Raw genomic sequence first — 17273 nt, 5'->3', positions numbered from 1 at the left:
GGAGAAGGCAGGAGGATGGGGTTAGGAGGGAGAGATAGATCAGCCATGATTGAGTGGAGGAGTAGACTCGATGGGCCGAATGGCCTTATTCTGCTCCTATCACATGGTTCTCACTGCAAGGCTTTGAAGGGCCGACGTTAAACGTTGCCCAACAGCTGAAGGGCGTTTGTTTCTCTGCACAGACCTTTTCCAAATGTAAAATCTATTTCGCAAGTCGATGATCTGTAACTTTTATCAACTACAAACCATGACCGGCTTTGCAAGTCAAATCGGGCAGCCGACAACAGTCCAGCCATTGTGCAAATATCACACAAAGACGCTGTCAAATATTAACAATTCATTTCAATGTTTCTGTGCCTACGTCTCTCTGATCAGCAAAGCCCAGGGGCCAAGCCTTTATTAATATTTCTTGCGGTTTGTCATTCATTTTACGTCACAAACACACCCCTGGAAAGCAGCAACAGCAGCAGAATGCAAAGCCGAGGACAGGCGTGGCAGCAATTTAAAGCAAAACTCCACCACGATGGGCCCTTCATTGTAGACAGGGGCAGATTGCCAATCCTTCTTTAACAACAAGGATCACTGCAGTCACAGCTGGAATATGCAATTATTCACCCTTCAGAAACTCAACACCACGATTCCAGGGCCAATGCACGACTTCAGGTGGATGTGTGTGCTCTGGTGAACAGAACCATCCAGAACACATTTTGGAAGAATATTTGCAGGTATTCCACCCCGTACACCTGCCGTCTAAGCTGCCAACACGAGCAGGAGCAGTGATGGACACAGCCATCTCTCTCGGCTGATTCTCTAAGGCCTGTCCACTACTTGACTCAAGCATCAGTTAAACACTGTGACAAACAACAAAACTAAAATCTTGATATTTGAAGTAGCAACTTGATTTTTAAACAGCTCATAGGCAGTTTCTAGACCAATGCAACCTGTCCCCAAGGCTGCCTGCTTGCTCACACTTGGTACAGGTCTTGCAAATCTCTCAACCTGTGTAGGAGGAAACTGTGGATTCTAGTCGACACCGAAGATAGACACAAATCGCTGGAACTGCAGACGCTGGTCTTTGAAAGAATCATCACCGTTTTACAACTTTGCACATGGGAAACAAGGGCTTCCCTACATCACATCAGCATTATTCCCTCATTTGTGCAATTAGCTCCACAAATAACACCACCACCCACATCCACAGGTCACATTTAGACCCGAATACTTCCTCCTTTAGCCTTTTGCTCTTTGTGTATTTATAAAATGTTTTCTCGGACGCTATTTGCCAATATTCTCCATTCCCACTCTTTGACTTCCTCCTGCAAGGTGCTGGTGTTGAGAATAGTTCTGTGCGTGGGGTAGAACAAGGATCTGCATCTTCAAAACGGCATTCAATAAAAACATTTTACTGCTCCACCTGCAACACAAGCACTAATTCTGGATTTTGTTGATGAATTAACAGTCACGGGGGACGGGGTACTGATTGAGAACGATCAGCCATGATCATATTGAATGGCGGTGCTGGCTCGAAGGGCCGAATGGCTTACTCCTGCGCCTATTGTCTATTGCTCGGTTAATTCACATTGCCCAAAAGTACTTCATCACCCAGAGTTGTGAATCTGTGGAATTCTCTGCCACAGAAGGCAGCGGAGGCCGATTCACTGGATGTTTTCAAGAGAGAGTTAGATATAGCTCTTAGGGCTAACGGAATCAAGGGATATGGGGAGAAAGCAGGAATGGGATGATCAGCCATGATCATATTGAATGGCGGTGCTGGCTCGAATGGCCCTACTCCTGCACCTATTTTCTATGTTTCTAAATGGTGTGTTTGATGCTAACTGGCCACATTAATGCTCATTTCCTGTCGTTATTACCTTCTGGACATTCACAGATTTATAAGGCAGGCATATCCACTGTCATAACAGGTCGCGACTAATGTTCATTTTGATTCAACACTTGAAAGAACACAACATCTTTGAGATCAAAGTTCTTCCAGAGGTTGCGAACAACTTTCCAAAGAGTCTAAAGGAAACCCCCAAAGGATCAAAAGCGTTGACAGAAAGCACACAGACTTTCCTGAAGCAATCCTACTCTGAGCTGTTGTCATTCTTGGCAACTACTTCACTCACTTTGCTGAAATAAACATGAGATAAACTTTGGTTCTATACTTCTAACCCAATATACCAAAGATACGAATAACAAACTGTGGCCACATAGTCACAGAGACAAAGCTGGCTGTGGGAGGGAGTGCGCGGCCTCGATGGGGAGTGGGCCACTGGAGGCCCCACTACAGCCTGGGGCTCCATTAGACCAGGCAGTGCTGGAGGCCCCACTACAGCCTGGGGCTCCATTAGACCAGGCAGTGCTGGAGGCCCCACTACAGCCTGGGGCTCCATTAGACCAGGCAGTGCTGGAGGCCCCACTGCAGCCTGGGGCTCCATTAGACCAGGCAGTGCTGGAGGCCCCACTGCAGCCTGGGGCTCCATTAGACCAGGCAGTGCTGGAGGCCCCACTGCAGCCTGGGGCTCCATTAGACCGGGCAGTACTGGAGGCCCTGCAGCAGCCTTGGGCTCCATTAGACCAGGCAGTGCTGGAGGCCCCACTGCAGCCTGGGGCTCCATTAGACCAGGCAGTGCTGGAGGCCCCACTGCAGCCTGGGGCTCCATTAGACCAGGCAGTGCTGGAGGCCCCACTGCAGCCTGGGGCTCCATTAGACCAGGCAGTGCTGGAGGCCCCACTGCAGCCTGGGGCTCCATTAGACCGGGCAGTGCTGGAGGCCCAACTGCAGCCTGGGGCTCCATTAGACCAAGCAGTGCTGGAGGCCCTGCAGCAGCCTTGGGCTCCATTAGACCAGGCAGTGCTGGAGGCCCCACTGCAGCCTGGCGCTCGGCTGGACCGGGCAGTGCTGGAGACCCCACTACAGCCTGGGGCTCCATTAGACCGGGCAGTGCTGGAGACCCCACTGCAGCCTGGGGCTCGGTTGGACCGGGCAGTGCTGGAGGCCCCACTGCAGCCTGGGGCTCGGTTGGACCGGGCAGTGCTGGAGGCCCTACTGCAGCCTGGGGCTCGGCTGGACCGGGCAGTGCTGGAGGCCCCACTGCAGCCTGGGGCTCCATTAGATCGGGCGCTACTCCGAGAGGCCGAGTACGTGGACACCTCGGCTTCGCTTGGCCCTGCCACACAGCCAGGGCAACAGGCCTTCATGGTCAGGTGAAGATCCCTGCACTTACAACAACTGGGACTTGGAAATGGGGCCGAACTGGCGACTCTGTACACTGTCTCAGTGTGGTACAGCTGGACACGTACTGTATCTGAGATTCTTTATCTAGATGCTTATGTATGGTGATACTTGTACATGGTACATGACAAATAAAGTAAGGCAGATAAAGATCCAGCTCAGAGCCAGGCCCTTCTGCACATTGAGTCCACATCACCCACCATTTACTCGGGTCCTACATTAATCCCATTTTGTTCGGTCACATTCCCCACAGGATGGTTTCCACATAATCACATAATCAGATTCCCACAAGCTGACAACACACCGACATTATTCATGTTTTGTTTTAAAAAAGAAAGCTCAATATTATTTCCCACTCAGCTTTGGCTATAAAATTTGAACCATCTTTCAAAATATTTAACCATTTTCAGAACCAAATGGACGTGACAGGGACATTAAGAGACGGCCTGGAAAAAAATCTATTTTCCATAACCCGAAATACACTTGTTTGTTAGAAACAGGAGTACAAATGGTTCTCAGTGGGAAGCACAAAACTTTTGAAGTCTGAGTTAAAAAAACAATACTTTGCAAGCAGATGAAGTAACGATCATAAAATCAACATGGATACCATTGATTGCCGATTGTTAGTTTATCATAGAGACTGATTTTTTTTAACCAATATTACATCCAATGCAGACAAAACTATCATTAGAATTATCAGCATCACTCTGTCGAGTTCAAATTCCAAATTAGAGGTGCTTAATTTATTTTCAGCAACATTCCTTAAACAGGGTCATGCACTGCGAATATGTAAATCAGGGACTAATGTCTTTGACTAACTTACAAATGTCCTTCAACCAGTAAGATGCGTGATGCCCGCCTTTCACAGAAATCTGCAAGGACCTCCTGCTATTGCCAAAATACTTGGAATGCTTTGGTTTTACGGAATGTCGTCCTGTAGAGCCCAGAGTTGGGGTGTTTCCCATTCACCAACCCAACCCACGACCTCAGCAGATAGACACAGAGTGCTGGAGTAACTCAGCGGGTCAGGCAGCATCTCTGGAGAACATGGATAGGTGACGTTTCAGAGTGCTGGAGTAACTCAGCGGGTCAGGCAGCATCTGTGGAGAACATGGATAGGTGACGTTTCAGTGTGCTGGAGTAACTCAGCGGGTCAGGCAGCATCTCTGGAGAACATGGATAGGTGACGTTTCACAGAGTGCTGGAGTTACTCAGTGGGTCAGGCAGCATCTCTGGAGAGAAAGAATGGGTGATGTTTTGGGTGGAGACCCTTCTTCAGACTTGATCATAAGATCGTAAGAGATAGGAGCAGGATTAGGCCATTTGGCCCATCAAGTCTACTCCACCATTCAATCGTGGCTGGTCTATCTCTCCCGCCTAACCCCATTCTCCTGCCTTCTCCCTATCACCCTTAGTCAGGGGAAAGGGAAACGAGAGATATAGACATTGAAGTAGAGATGTATCGAACAAATGAATGAAAGTAACAATGATAAAGGTAACAGGCCATTGTTAGCTGTTTGCTAGGTGCGAATGGGAACCTGGTGCAACTTGGGTGTGGTGGGGGGGGGGAGAGAGATGGAGTGACTTGATGGGGGGGAGGGAGAGAGATGGAGTGACTTGATGGGGGGGAGGGAGAGAGATGGAGTGACTTGATGGGGGGGAGGGAGAGAGATGGAGTGCCGGGGTGACTTGAAGTTGGAGAAATCAATATTCATGCCACTGGGTATAGACATAAAATGCCGGAGTGACTCAGGCTGGAATCACAGGTAGTATCTGCGGAGAAGGAATGGGTGAGGTTTCAGGTCGAGACCCTTCCTCAGACTGATGGGTCATCGTGCTGAGTTCCTCAGTCACCATCTGCTTCAATCTGGGTCTGTGATGGAGGATCTTCACCTTGAACCACACGTCACACTTTCCACAAACACGTCAGGCTTGACTAATGTCGGTGCTAATTACTGCACCACTGTTCCATCACAACTCCACGCACTAAACTATCTCGCTGCAAAACGTACACCCCCAACACAACGCTGACATTTACAGACGGGCCTGTGCCTGGTTTATGGTCACTGGGCAATCCAAGCACGTTCCAAACAGCGCTGGTCTTTGTTTAGAGAACACCAGCCCTACTTGTGAAAACAAAAGCTTTTCGCTGGGCACGAGGCAGCAGCAAGCCTAGTCCACAGCAGCAAGCCTGGCCCCTGCCCCACCACAGAGACCCTGCCCCCTGCCCCACCACAGAGACCCTGCCCCCTGCCCCACCACAGAGACCCTGCCCCCTGCCCCACAGCACACCGTCCTGCAGTCACCTGCTCAGCCCCACACAGGCACATAGCCCTGTTACACACTCACTCACACTGTCCTGTTACACACTCACTCACACTGTCCTGTTACACACTCACTCACACTGTCCTGTTACACACTCACTCACACTGTCCTGTTACACACTCACACTGTCCTGTTACACACTCACACTGTCCTGTTACACTCACACTGCCCTGTTACACACTCACTCACACTGTCCTGTTACACACTCACACTGTCCTGTTACACACTCACTCACACTGTGTTGCCCCACTGAAGGGGGCTCATGGAGAGAGAGAGTCTTCTGAATGCAGACGTTTTTAAACCAGCTGCATGCACAAGGTGTTTGTTAAACAAAGGTGTTTGTTACACCAAGACCTTGGCCATGACTACAACGTGATCACATCCACCATCTGGTGCAACATCATCAGCAGAGGGTTCGAGCAGGGGGTTCACATGGGGGCAGCCGACAGGATCACACGGGGGGGGGCGGCAAGGGGCTGGGGAGCGAGCATGGACATACACTGGGGGAGGGGGCAATGGGGAGGGGGAACAGGGACACACTGGGGAGGAGGGGGAGGGGGCAATGGGGAGGGCGGGGGGAACGGGGCAGGCGCTTGGACGGGGGAAAGCTGGGGGGTGGAGGACACAGGAGGGTGGGGAGGGGCAGCCACAGTAGTAGAGGAGGGTAAGTGGGGGCTGACAGCTGAGGCTGGGCGATCAGCAGTCCTGTGTCTATGGGGGACAAGAGCAGGCTTCCTCCACAAATGCTGCCTGACCCACTGAGTTACTCCAGCACTCTGTGTAACGTCACCTATCATAACAAGAGGAGTTGAGTATAGGAGCAAAGAAGTCCTTCTGCAGTTGTACAGGGCCCTAGTGAGACTGCACCTGGAGTACTGTGTGCAGTTTTGGTCTCCAAATTTGAGGAAGGATATTCTTGCTATTGAGGGCGTGCAGCGTAGGTTTACTAGGTTAATTCCCGGAATGGCGGGACTGTCATATGTTGAAAGACTGGAGCGACTAGGCTTGTATACACTGGAATTTAGAAGGATGAGAGGAGATCTTGTTGAAACGTATAAGATTATTAAGGGGTTGGACACGTTAGAGGCAGGAAACATGTTCCCAATGTTGGGGGAGTCCAGAACAAGGGGCCAAAGTTTAAGAATAAGGGGTAGGCCATTTAGAACTGAGATGAGGAAAAACCTTTTTCAGTCAGAGAGTTGTGAATCTGTGTAATTCTCTGCTTCAGAAGGCAGTGGAGGCCAATTCTCTGAATGCATTCAAGAGAGAGCTAGATAGAGCTCTTAAGGATAGCGGAGTCAGGGGTTATGGGGAGAAGGCAGGAACGGGGTACTGATTGAGAATGATCAGCCATGATCACATTGAATGGCGGTGCTGGCTCGAAGGGCTGAATGGCCTCCGCCTGCACCTATTGTCTATCCATGTTCTCCACCCGTCAGGCAGCATCTGTGGAGAACATGGATAGGTGACGTTTCACAGAGTGCTGGAGTAACTCAGCGGGTCAGGCAGCATCTGAGGAGAACAAGGATAGGTAGCGTTTCGGGTCGAGACCCTTCTTGAAAGGTGAACCAGTCGCAATGTTTGCACAGAGGCCAAACAAGCCGTAATTCCAGCAATAACCCACAACCCTGTTTGTTTTTGCTGTCCAGAAGCGAGCAGTAACAGACACACCACAATGACTGCCACCTCTATTTTGAGTGGAGCTGTCTTTAGCATTTGGCTCTCCTGTCTGAGAACTAAAATCTAAATTTGAGTGTGATCGCAACTGCCTCAGATCATTTAAACGTAATCAGGATCATTAAAGACTTTGCTTCTTCCTGCAGTGCTCTTTAGCATGTTTGAACAATACAGCTGGCCAGCTTAAACACACACACTGACAATCCCCATAAACACATAACCAGCTCCCACAACATGTTAACGTTGGAAAGAACTGCAGATGCTGGTTTAAATCGAAGGAGCAAAATGCTGGAGTAACTCAGCGGGACAGGCAGCATCTCTGGAGAGAAGGAATGGGTGATGTTTCGGGTTGAGACCCTTCTTCAGACACATGTTAGTGGTGGAGGCTGAACACTGTGACAGCAGTCTTCAAACCTACAACAGCAACCTCCATTTCAATGCTATCTTTCATGTAAAATACTTACAGGAATGCTAACAACAATATTGCTGGAATGTCAGACTGGGGAAAGTTAGGACAACCTCAGGGGGTTTAAAATGTTCCAAAGGTCAAATACTAGAGGTTTATGGGTGTAATTCCAGATCTGAGGACTTGCACAGTTGTAAACCTGACCACGAGAGGCAGGAGCTAGAGTGTGGATATTCCACAAGGCTGTTACATTGGAAAGGGTAACAGAGATGGGAAGGCATGAGAGAAATGGTGAGGAGCTTGAACTGAAGGCACTAAGTCATCTCAAGGCATCTTAGTCACAATTGGATGCAGATCTGTTGGGCAAGATGAAGGACACAGTGTATGAGTTAGGATAAAGGCAACGTTTAGACGTGGCACAGGGTCTCGGAGGCCAGTCAGAACGGCATTGGAGGAGTCAGGTCTGGGAGGCACAGGTACAGAGGTGGGTTTTTGGCATTTGGTTCAATGCACCAGGTGATCTTGTGGAAGGTAATGAAGGTGGCCTTAGTGATGGCATCTATAATCTGAAACCCCTCAGGGCCACGGACAAGTTCGTTGTGATAAACTGTAAACGGTGGGAGATGGGACTGTCAGTTTGGTAACGGTATCAGTTGTAACATTTCATGGGGTGACGTTTCTCTTCACCCAGTCCTGTATGGCAGGCAAGTGGCTGACCATTAAACATACACTGTGGACAGAGAAACAAAGGCTTTCCACTGTACCCCAGTTACACGTGACAATAAACTAAATTGAACTGAAACTGAAAACAGTCCGTGCTACACAACCTGCTCTCAACCGGGGAAACAGTGGGCACACAACACAAGCTCATGTTTCCACGAAAGATCCAATTATTATATCAGTATCGGCTTGTTATTGTCACGTGTACTGCGATAGAGTGAAAACTGTTTGTTGGGCTGTTCAGTAAAATCATACTGTACATGAATACCACAGATAGTGCAAAATGAGACACAGATGTGTGCAAAATACAGTGTTACAACTGCAGAGAAGGTGCAGATAGAATAAGTGCAAGGCCCATCACAGAGTAAAGTGTCAGATTAGGAATACATCCAAGGCTTCCAAGAGGACCGTCCAGTCCAGTCAATAGACAATAGGTGCAGGAGGAGGCTATTCGGCCCTTCAAGCCAACACCGCCATTCAATGTGATCATGGCTGTCATCAGATAACAGTGGGGAAGAGGCTGATCCTCAATCCAGTGGCATGTGCTTCCAAACTTTTGTATCTTCTGTGTGAGGGGAGAGAGGAAAAGAGGGAGTGACCAGGGTGAAAATGGACCTGGATTATGCCGGCTGCTTTCGAGGAAGCTGGAAGAGTAGATGGTCTATCCGGATTGTTAGGGGTGGGGTGTTGGAATACAAGATGCTGATTTGTGTGTTTACAGGAAGAAAACTACAAGAAACAGACCCTGAGATGGAGTTTACACACGACAGACAATTTGTAAAGGGTTGCCGATCAGGTGAATCGTAGGTTGCCATTACTGCTGAGTGTTTAACAGCGAGTTATTTCATATACAGTCAGATATTTTGAGTAATGACAAGTAGATCTCAATGACAACAAATGAACAGCAGAGTATCAAAGGTTGTCCACTAAACGGGAGACAGGGCGGCACGGTGGCGCAGCGGTAGAGTTGATGCCTTACAGCGCTGGAGACCTGGGTTCGATCCCGACTACGGGCACTAGCTGTACGGAGTTTGTACGTTCTCCCCATGACCCGCGTGGGTTTTCTCCGAGATCTTCGGTTCCCTCCTACATTCCAAAGACGTACAGATTTGTTTCATAGAAAGATAGAAAATAGGTGCAGGAGGAGGCCATTTGGCCCTTCGAGCCAGTACTGCCATTCATTGTGATCATGGCTGATCATCCACAATCAGTAACCCGTGCCTGCCTTCTCCCCATATCCCTCGATTCCACTAGCCCCTAGAGCTCTATCCAACTCTCTCTTAAATCCATCCAGTGATTTGGCTTCCACTGCCCTCTGTGGCAGAGAATTCCACACATTCACAACTCTCTGGGTGAAAAAGTTTTTTCTCGCCTCAGTTTTAAATGGCCACCCCTTTATTCAAAGACTGTGGCCCCTGGTTCTGGACTCCCCCAACATTGGGAACCTTTTTTCCTGCATCTAGCTTGTCCAGTCCTTTTATAATTTTATATGTCTCTATAAGATCCCCTCTCATCCTTCTAAACTCCAGTGAATACAAGCCTAGTCTTTTCAATCTTTCCTCATATGACAGTCCCGCCATCCCAGGGATCAATCTCATGAACCTACGCTGCACTGCCTCGATTACAAGGATGTCCTTCCTCAAATTAGGAGACCAAAACTGTACACAATACTCCAGATGTGGTCTTACCAGGACCCGATACAACTGTAGAAGAACCTCTTTACTCCTATACTCAAATCCTCTTGTTATGTAAGTTAATTGGCTTGGTAAATGTAAAATTTGTAAATGTACAGTGTAAAAATTGTCCCTAGTGGGTGTAAGATAGTGTTAATGTGCGGGGATCGCTGGTCGGCGCGGACCTGGTGGGCCGAAGGACCTGTTTCCGCGCTGTATCTCTAAACTAAACTAACAGAGGGCATCCATGCATCGGTGCGGTGTGGTGGATTGGGATTCCAGTCACTGTGCTTTTACTCTGGTTCGGGTCGAGACCCTATCAGCCAGACAGCTGACAATCACGACAAGTACAAACACAAATGAAGAAATACCTGGAGATATCTGTCGGGTCAATGGGTTCCCTGATTGACTACAAGGCTAACTTTAAACACGATCCGTTTCCAAAACACCAGTAACCCACAGACTGGTCTCCAGATAATTTAACGCTCGGTGTTAAGATCTTCAGTCTCCACGACACCCCGGCCATAATCCCAGGTTTTAAATGACTTGTCCATTAGGGTTCAAAGTCAAAGCAAGTCCATCACTGATGCAAACCTCTGACCACGCTGAGCAAACCAGCAATCTCGTGCACATGGCGATCAGGAACCTATCCAAGCATTCGTGAAAACAAACTGAGGAAACAATTCCACAGAACGTGGAGGAAGGAACTGCAGATGCTGGCTTACACCGAGGATAAACCCAAAGTGCTGGAGTAACTCAGCAGGTCAGGCAGCATCTCTGGAGAGGAGTTGGACCAAAGGGCCTGTTTCCACACTGCATGACACCATGACTCTGTGGTGACGGTTCAGGTTGGAACCTTTCTTCACACCGAGTTTGAACAAGGGTCTCAACTGGAAACGCCACCTTTTCCTTTTCTCCAGCGATGTTGCCTGTCCAGCATTTTGTTTCTATCCAGCGAATGTGCATTCCCTCATTCATTTAATCCCCCTCTACAATGTCCATCTGATTTTTTTCTGCTAATATTCTCCATAAATGCCACAGTATTGAAGGAATCTCCTGCAGCAACCAACAAATTACTCCAGATATTGGCAATCACAGAGACCAGACCAACATCTGATCTCCAGTTTCAGAACCAAGTCATCAATCACCTTATGTACTGCTTGTACCTACTGATATACCGTGGAATGTCATCAGTTCATGTATCATTTCTTTAATTATGCTCTCATTAATTGGAAAACACAAAGTGCTGGAGGAACTCAGCAGGTCAGGCAGCATCTGTGGAGGGAATGGGCAGATGTTGTTTCGGGTTGGGTCCCTTCTTCAGATTGATCCACTTCCTCCACAGATGCTGCCTGACCCACTGTGTTTAGTTTAGTTTTGAGATACAGCACGGAAACAGGCCCTTTGGCCCACCAAGTCCACGCCGACCAGCGATCCCCACACATAAACACTATCCTACACACACTAGAGACAATTTACATTCATACCAAGCCGATTAACGTACAAAGCTGTACGTCTTTGGAGTGTGGAACGAAACAGAAGATCTCGGACAAAACCCATGCGGTCACAAACTCCGTACAGACAGCACCCGTAGTCGGGATGGAACCCGGGTCACTGGTGCTGTGAGGCAGCAGCTCTACCCGCTGCGTCACCGTGACACGGTGACTTCCTCCACACCGTGTTTTGCTCAAGATTCCAGCACCCCTGTCACTAATCGTGACACTGTCACTAATCGTGACACTGTCACTAATCGTGACACTGTCACAACTGGAAGCACAAATGATTCAAGTCAGACTGATCTAGAACTTGGAGCATTTACCAAATCCTGATACAACTTCAGATGGATCAAACACAGCTGAGTCTGTAGCCTGCTGATACAACATACCCAGGACAGCACGGGAACAGGCCCTTCAGCCCACAGGGTCTCTGCCAGATGGTCGGAGACCTCCTTCCCCATTCTCCGCATACATAAACCATGTAGGAAGGAACTGCAGATGCTGGTTTAAATCGAAGGTAGACACGAAATGCTGGAGTAACTCAGCGGGACAGACATGAACTTCATGGACGTCAGTGCAAGGACCAGGTCGTGTCAACACACAGTTCACCAATTGCTTGTCTGCCTCACCCTACACTAAGGGCACGACTACTGCTCCACAGGTTTGTATGGTTCTGCATGCAGACTGCACTGAGCATTAATGGAGGTGGGTTTGGGTTCGGGTCCCCCTTGTCCTCACCTTCCACCCCATCAGCCGTCGCATACAGCATATAATCCGCCAACATTTCCATCACCTCCAACGGGACCCCACTACTGGCCACATCTTCCCATCCACTCCCCTCTCTGCGTTCCGCAGAGACCGTTCCCTCCACAACTCCCTGGTCCACTCGTCCCTTCCTACCCAAACCACCCCATCCCAGGTACTTTCCCTGCAACCGCAGGAGATGCAACACCTGTCCCTTTACCTCCCCCCTCGACTCCATCCAAGGACCCAAACAGTCTTTCCAGGTGAGGCAGAGGTTCACCTGCACCTCCTCCAACCTCATCTATTGCATCCGCTGTTCCAGGTGTCAACTTCTCTTCATCGGCGAGACCAAACGCAGGCTCGGCGATCGTTTCGCTGAACACCTCCGCTCAGTCCGCCTTAACCAACCTGATCTCCCGGTGGCTCAGCACTTCAACTCCCCCTCCCATTCCCAGTCTGACCTTTCTGTCCTGGGCCTCCTCTATTGTCAGAGTGAGGCCCAGCGCAAATTGGAGGAACAGCACCTCATATTTCGCTTGGATAGTTTACACCCCAGCGGTATGAACATTGACTTCTCTAACATCAAGTAACCCCTGCTTTTCCTCTCCATCCCCTCCCCTTCCCAGTTGTACCATTAGTCTTCCTGTCTCCGACTACATTCTATCTTTGTCCTGCCCCCTCCCCTGACATCAGTCTGACGAAGGGTCTCGACCGAAACGTCACCCATTCCTTTTCTCCACAGATGCTGCCTGACCCGCTGAGTTACTCCAGCACTTTGTGTCTACCTTCGATTTAAATCAGCATCTGCAGTTCTTTCCCCCACATTAATGGATCACCGTTAGCTCCAACGCATCGCGTCTCTGCAGAGAAGCACAACGGCACAAACGCTGGGCATCTGTGAAATCTGCCACAGGTTTCTTCAGAAGAAACTCAGCGGGACAGGCAGCATCTCTGGAGAGAAGGAATGGGTGACGTTTCGGGTCGAGACCCTTCTTCAGACACTTGGACAAGTACATGGATAGGACAGGTTTAGAGTAATGTGGGTGAACACGTAGGCGGGTGGGACTAGTGTAGATGGAGCAACTTGGTCAGCACAGGCGAGTTGGGCCAAAGGGCCTGTTTCTGTGCTGTGTGACTATGACCGAGATGCTGGAGAGAATGATCCTGACGTACAGTGATTTTATACAAGGCATGACTCAACACAATCATGGGCACAGTTTTGCGGTAAAAAATATTCTTCACTGTTGCTGAACATAATCTGCTGTAAAACCCGGGCAAGAAACGCAACTTCATCAAATCAAATCATTGGCACAAGTTTTCACAAAGAGACACGGGTAGATAATCAGATCTGGAATATTGATCATCACTGCTTCTCAGCCGGCAATGGAGCGGCTTTCACAGCCAGACAACAGGACCGCAGTGTCCGAGCACAGCAGCAGGGTCCCACAACAACAGGGTCCCACAACAGCACAGTCCCACGACAGCACGGGGTCCCACGACAGCAGGGTCCCACGACAGCAGGGTCCCACGACAGCACGGGGTCCCACGACAGCAGGGTCCCACGACAACAGGGTCCCACGACAGCAGGGTCCCACGACAGCACGGGGTCCCACGACAGCACGGGGTCCCACGACAGCACGGGGTCCCACGACAGCGGGGTCCCACGACAGCGGGGTCCCACGACAACGGGGTCCCACAACAGCACGGGGTCCCACAACAGCACAGGGTCCCACAACAACAGGGTCCCACAACAACAGGGTCCCACAACAGCACGGGGTCCCACAACAGCACGGGGTCCCACAACAGCACGGGGTCCCACAACAGCATGGGGTCCCACAACAGCACGGGGTCCCACAACAGCACGGGGTCCCACAACAGCACGGGGTCCCACAACAGCACGGGGTCCCACAACAGCACGGGGTCCCACAACAGCAGGGTCCCACGACAACACGGGGTCCCACGACAGCAGAGTCCCACAACACAGGGTCCCACAACAGCACGGGGTCCAAGCACAGCAGGGGGGTCCCACGACAGCAGGGTCCCACGACAACAGGGTCCGAGCACAGCAGGGGGGTCTCACAACAACAGGGTCCCACGACAGCACGGGGTCCCACAACAGCAGGGGGGGAGGGGATGGGGGGGGGGAAGGGGAATAGGGGGGGGGAAATGGGGGTCACACCCGATACTGACTGTAGCGGGGAGGGGGGGGCAAGACCTTCCGCAGGACTGCAGTGTCCAGTGACAGCAGCTGATAAACACCGCACCCTCCCAGTCCGCACTGCACCCCCACCCCAGCCCACACACACACACCCCACACCCACCCCCAACCCAAACACACCCCACCCCAGCGTGCACGTCCCCACACACACACCCCACACCCACCCCAGCGTGCACGTCCCCACACACACACCCCACACCCACCCCAGCGTGCACGTCCCCACACACACACCCCACACCCACCCCAGCGTGCACGTCCCCACACACACACCCCACACCCCACCCCACCCCAGCGTGCACGTCCCCACACACACACAATCACTGGGCGGCTGCCACCGGGAACTCGACATTATTTCGTATTCCCTTTTCGCAGATGCATCACAAACCGATTCCTGCCGTTCCTGACGCCCCCCCACCCCACCACCACAGAGAGTGACACAGACACATACCTCACCCCCCCCCCCACACACCTCCCCCCCCCCCCCCACACACAGAGAGTGACACAGACCCCCCCCCCCCCCCCCCCGTGATATCCCGGTGTCCCCGCCCTGCGGTGCAGCGGCTTCACCCGGACCTCGGGCACCGACCCGGGCGCGTCTCCCCGCCGCGTGAACGGCCGCCGGCACCGGGGAGAGAGGATCGTGGGGGGGGGGGAGTCCGGGGATCCAATGGCCGGAGCGGGGGGGGTGCAGGGGCGGGCGGGGGGGTCCGGGGATCCAATGGCCGGAGCGGGGGGGTGCAGGGGGGGGGGGGGGGTCGGTGTCGGGTCCCGGCAGCTCAGGGCGGGGCGGCGGCTTTGCTCCGGTTCCCGCAGCCGGGAGCGTCAGGGACGGGGCTCACGGAGACCCCCCCCCCCCCCCTCCCCCCGCGGGCGGCATCACCGCTCCCCCCCCCCCCCTCCCCTTCTCCCCCCCCCCTCTCCCCTTCTCCCTCTCCCCTTCTCCCCCCCCTCTCCCCTTCTCCCCCCCCCTCCTTTCCCCCCCCCCTCTCCCCTTCTCCCCCCCCCCTCCTTTCCCCCCCCCCCTCCTTTCCCCCCCCCTCCTTTCCCCCCCCCTCTCCCCTTCTCCCCCCCCCCCCCCCCGGGTACCTGCAGCTTTACCCCACGCGCGGCTCCTGATCCGGCAGCGCCCCGACCGTGACCGCCCCGCTCCGCCGCCGCTGTTGTTGTTGGTGCCGGTGGAGATGGAGATGGAGGCGGGGGGGGGGGGGGGGCGGGGAGCGGGTGGTGGGGGCGGTGCGGGAGGGAGGGAGGGGGGGGGTGACGGTGACGGTGACGGTGACGGGGCTGCGACCAGACGCGGTGCGGATCCGCCGCTCACGTCCCACCAGCGCTGCCCGAATCCCACAAAATGTGCAACGATGCAGCCCCGCCCCGCAACGGGGAGAGGGGGGAAGGGGAGGGGAGGGGGGGAAGGGGAGGGGAGAGGGAGTGGGGGGAGGGAGGGGGAAGGGGGGGGGAGGGAGGGGGGAGGGGAGAGGGAGGGAGGGGAGAAAGGGGAGAGGGAGGGGGGGAAGGGGAGGGGAGGGGGGGAAGGGGAGGGGAGGGGGGGAGGGGAGGGGAGAGGGAGGGGGGAGAGGGGGGGAAAGGGGAGAGGGAGGGGGGGAGAGGGGGGAAAAGGGGAGGGGAAAGGGGAGAGGAGGGGAGAGGGAGGGGGGAAGGGGAGAGGGAAAGGGGGGGAGAGGGAGGGGGGGAGAGGGGAGAGGGAGGGGGAGAGGGAGGGGGGAAGGGGAGAGGGGGGAGAGGGAAAGGGGGGAGAGGGAGGGGGAGAGGGAGAGGGAGGGGGGGAGAGGGAGGGGGAGAGGGAGGGGGGGGCAGGTAGTGCAGGTAAGGCAGACTGACTCGGACAGGTGAGCAGTGGGCAGACAAGTGGCGGAATACAGTGGAGCCAGTGACAGTTGTGGGAATAAAGTGCAGCTCAGAGTCACTGACGGGGGCGAGGAGCGGCCGCCAGAGGAGGTCGTTGAGGCTGAAGGAGGGTCTCGACCCGAAACGTCACCCATTCCTTCTTTAGATTTAGAGATACAGCGCGGAAACAGGCCCTTCGGCCCATTGGGTCCGTGCCGCCCAGCGATCCCCGCACATTAACACTATCCTACACACACTAGGGACAATTTTTACATTTACCCAGTCAATTAACCAACATACCTGTACGTCTTTGGAGTGTGGGAGGAAACCGAAGATCTCGGAGAAAACCCACGCAGGTCACGGGGAGAACGTACAAACTCAGTACAAACTCCGTACAGACAGCGCCTGTAGTCAGGATCGAACCTGAGTCTCCGGCGCTGCATTCGCTGTAAAGCAGCAACTCTACCGCTGCGCCTATCTTCAGTATAAACCAGCATCTACACAGATCCTACGCAGCTAGTTAAGCCAGGTACTAAAACAATATGTAAAAGACACTTGGACAGGTCCATGGACTGGAAAGGGTCAAAGCGATGTGGGCCACACGTGGGCAAATGAGTCGGAAGAAACTGCAGTTGCCGTCTGAACAAGGGTCTTGACCCGAAACATCAGCCATTCCTTCTCTCCACAGATGCTGCCTGACCCGCTGAGTTACTCCAGCTTTTAGTGTCTATCTTCTTGTGGGCAAATGAGACTAGCTTAGATGGCATGGGTGATGTTTCGGGTCTCGACCCGAGACCCTTCTTCAGTCTGAAGAAGGGTCTCGACCCGAAACGTCACCCATTCCTTCTCTCCACAGATGCTGCCCGACCCGCTGAGTTACTCCAGCATCTTGTGTCTATCTTCAGCATAAACCAGCATCTGCAGTTCCTTCCCG

The 17273-nt window shown here is 52.6% G+C and overlaps 1 protein-coding gene across 6 annotated transcripts in view; it reads right to left on the bottom strand.

Annotated features, from left to right (window-relative positions):
* LOC144604582 (uncharacterized) overlaps positions 1-15740 on the bottom strand; it is a 151425-nt gene extending 135685 nt beyond the window's left edge. For 5 of the 6 annotated variants that reach the window (XM_078419186.1, XM_078419191.1, XM_078419192.1 and 2 more), the window contains exon 1: positions 15581-15740. The gene's annotated coding sequence lies outside the window, so the exon portion shown is untranslated. The remainder of the gene's footprint in view (positions 1-15580) is intronic. The other variant, XM_078419187.1, reaches the window with a different exon arrangement.
* Between the last annotated feature and the right edge of the window lie 1533 nt (positions 15741-17273).

The sequence above is a fragment of the Rhinoraja longicauda genome, chromosome 22, assembly GCF_053455715.1.
Source record: "Rhinoraja longicauda isolate Sanriku21f chromosome 22, sRhiLon1.1, whole genome shotgun sequence".
In the NCBI taxonomy this organism is placed as follows: Eukaryota; Metazoa; Chordata; class Chondrichthyes; order Rajiformes; family Arhynchobatidae; genus Rhinoraja; species Rhinoraja longicauda.
Note: the sequence above shows the minus strand (reverse complement) of the source record. Positions and strands in the feature narration are given on the sequence as shown.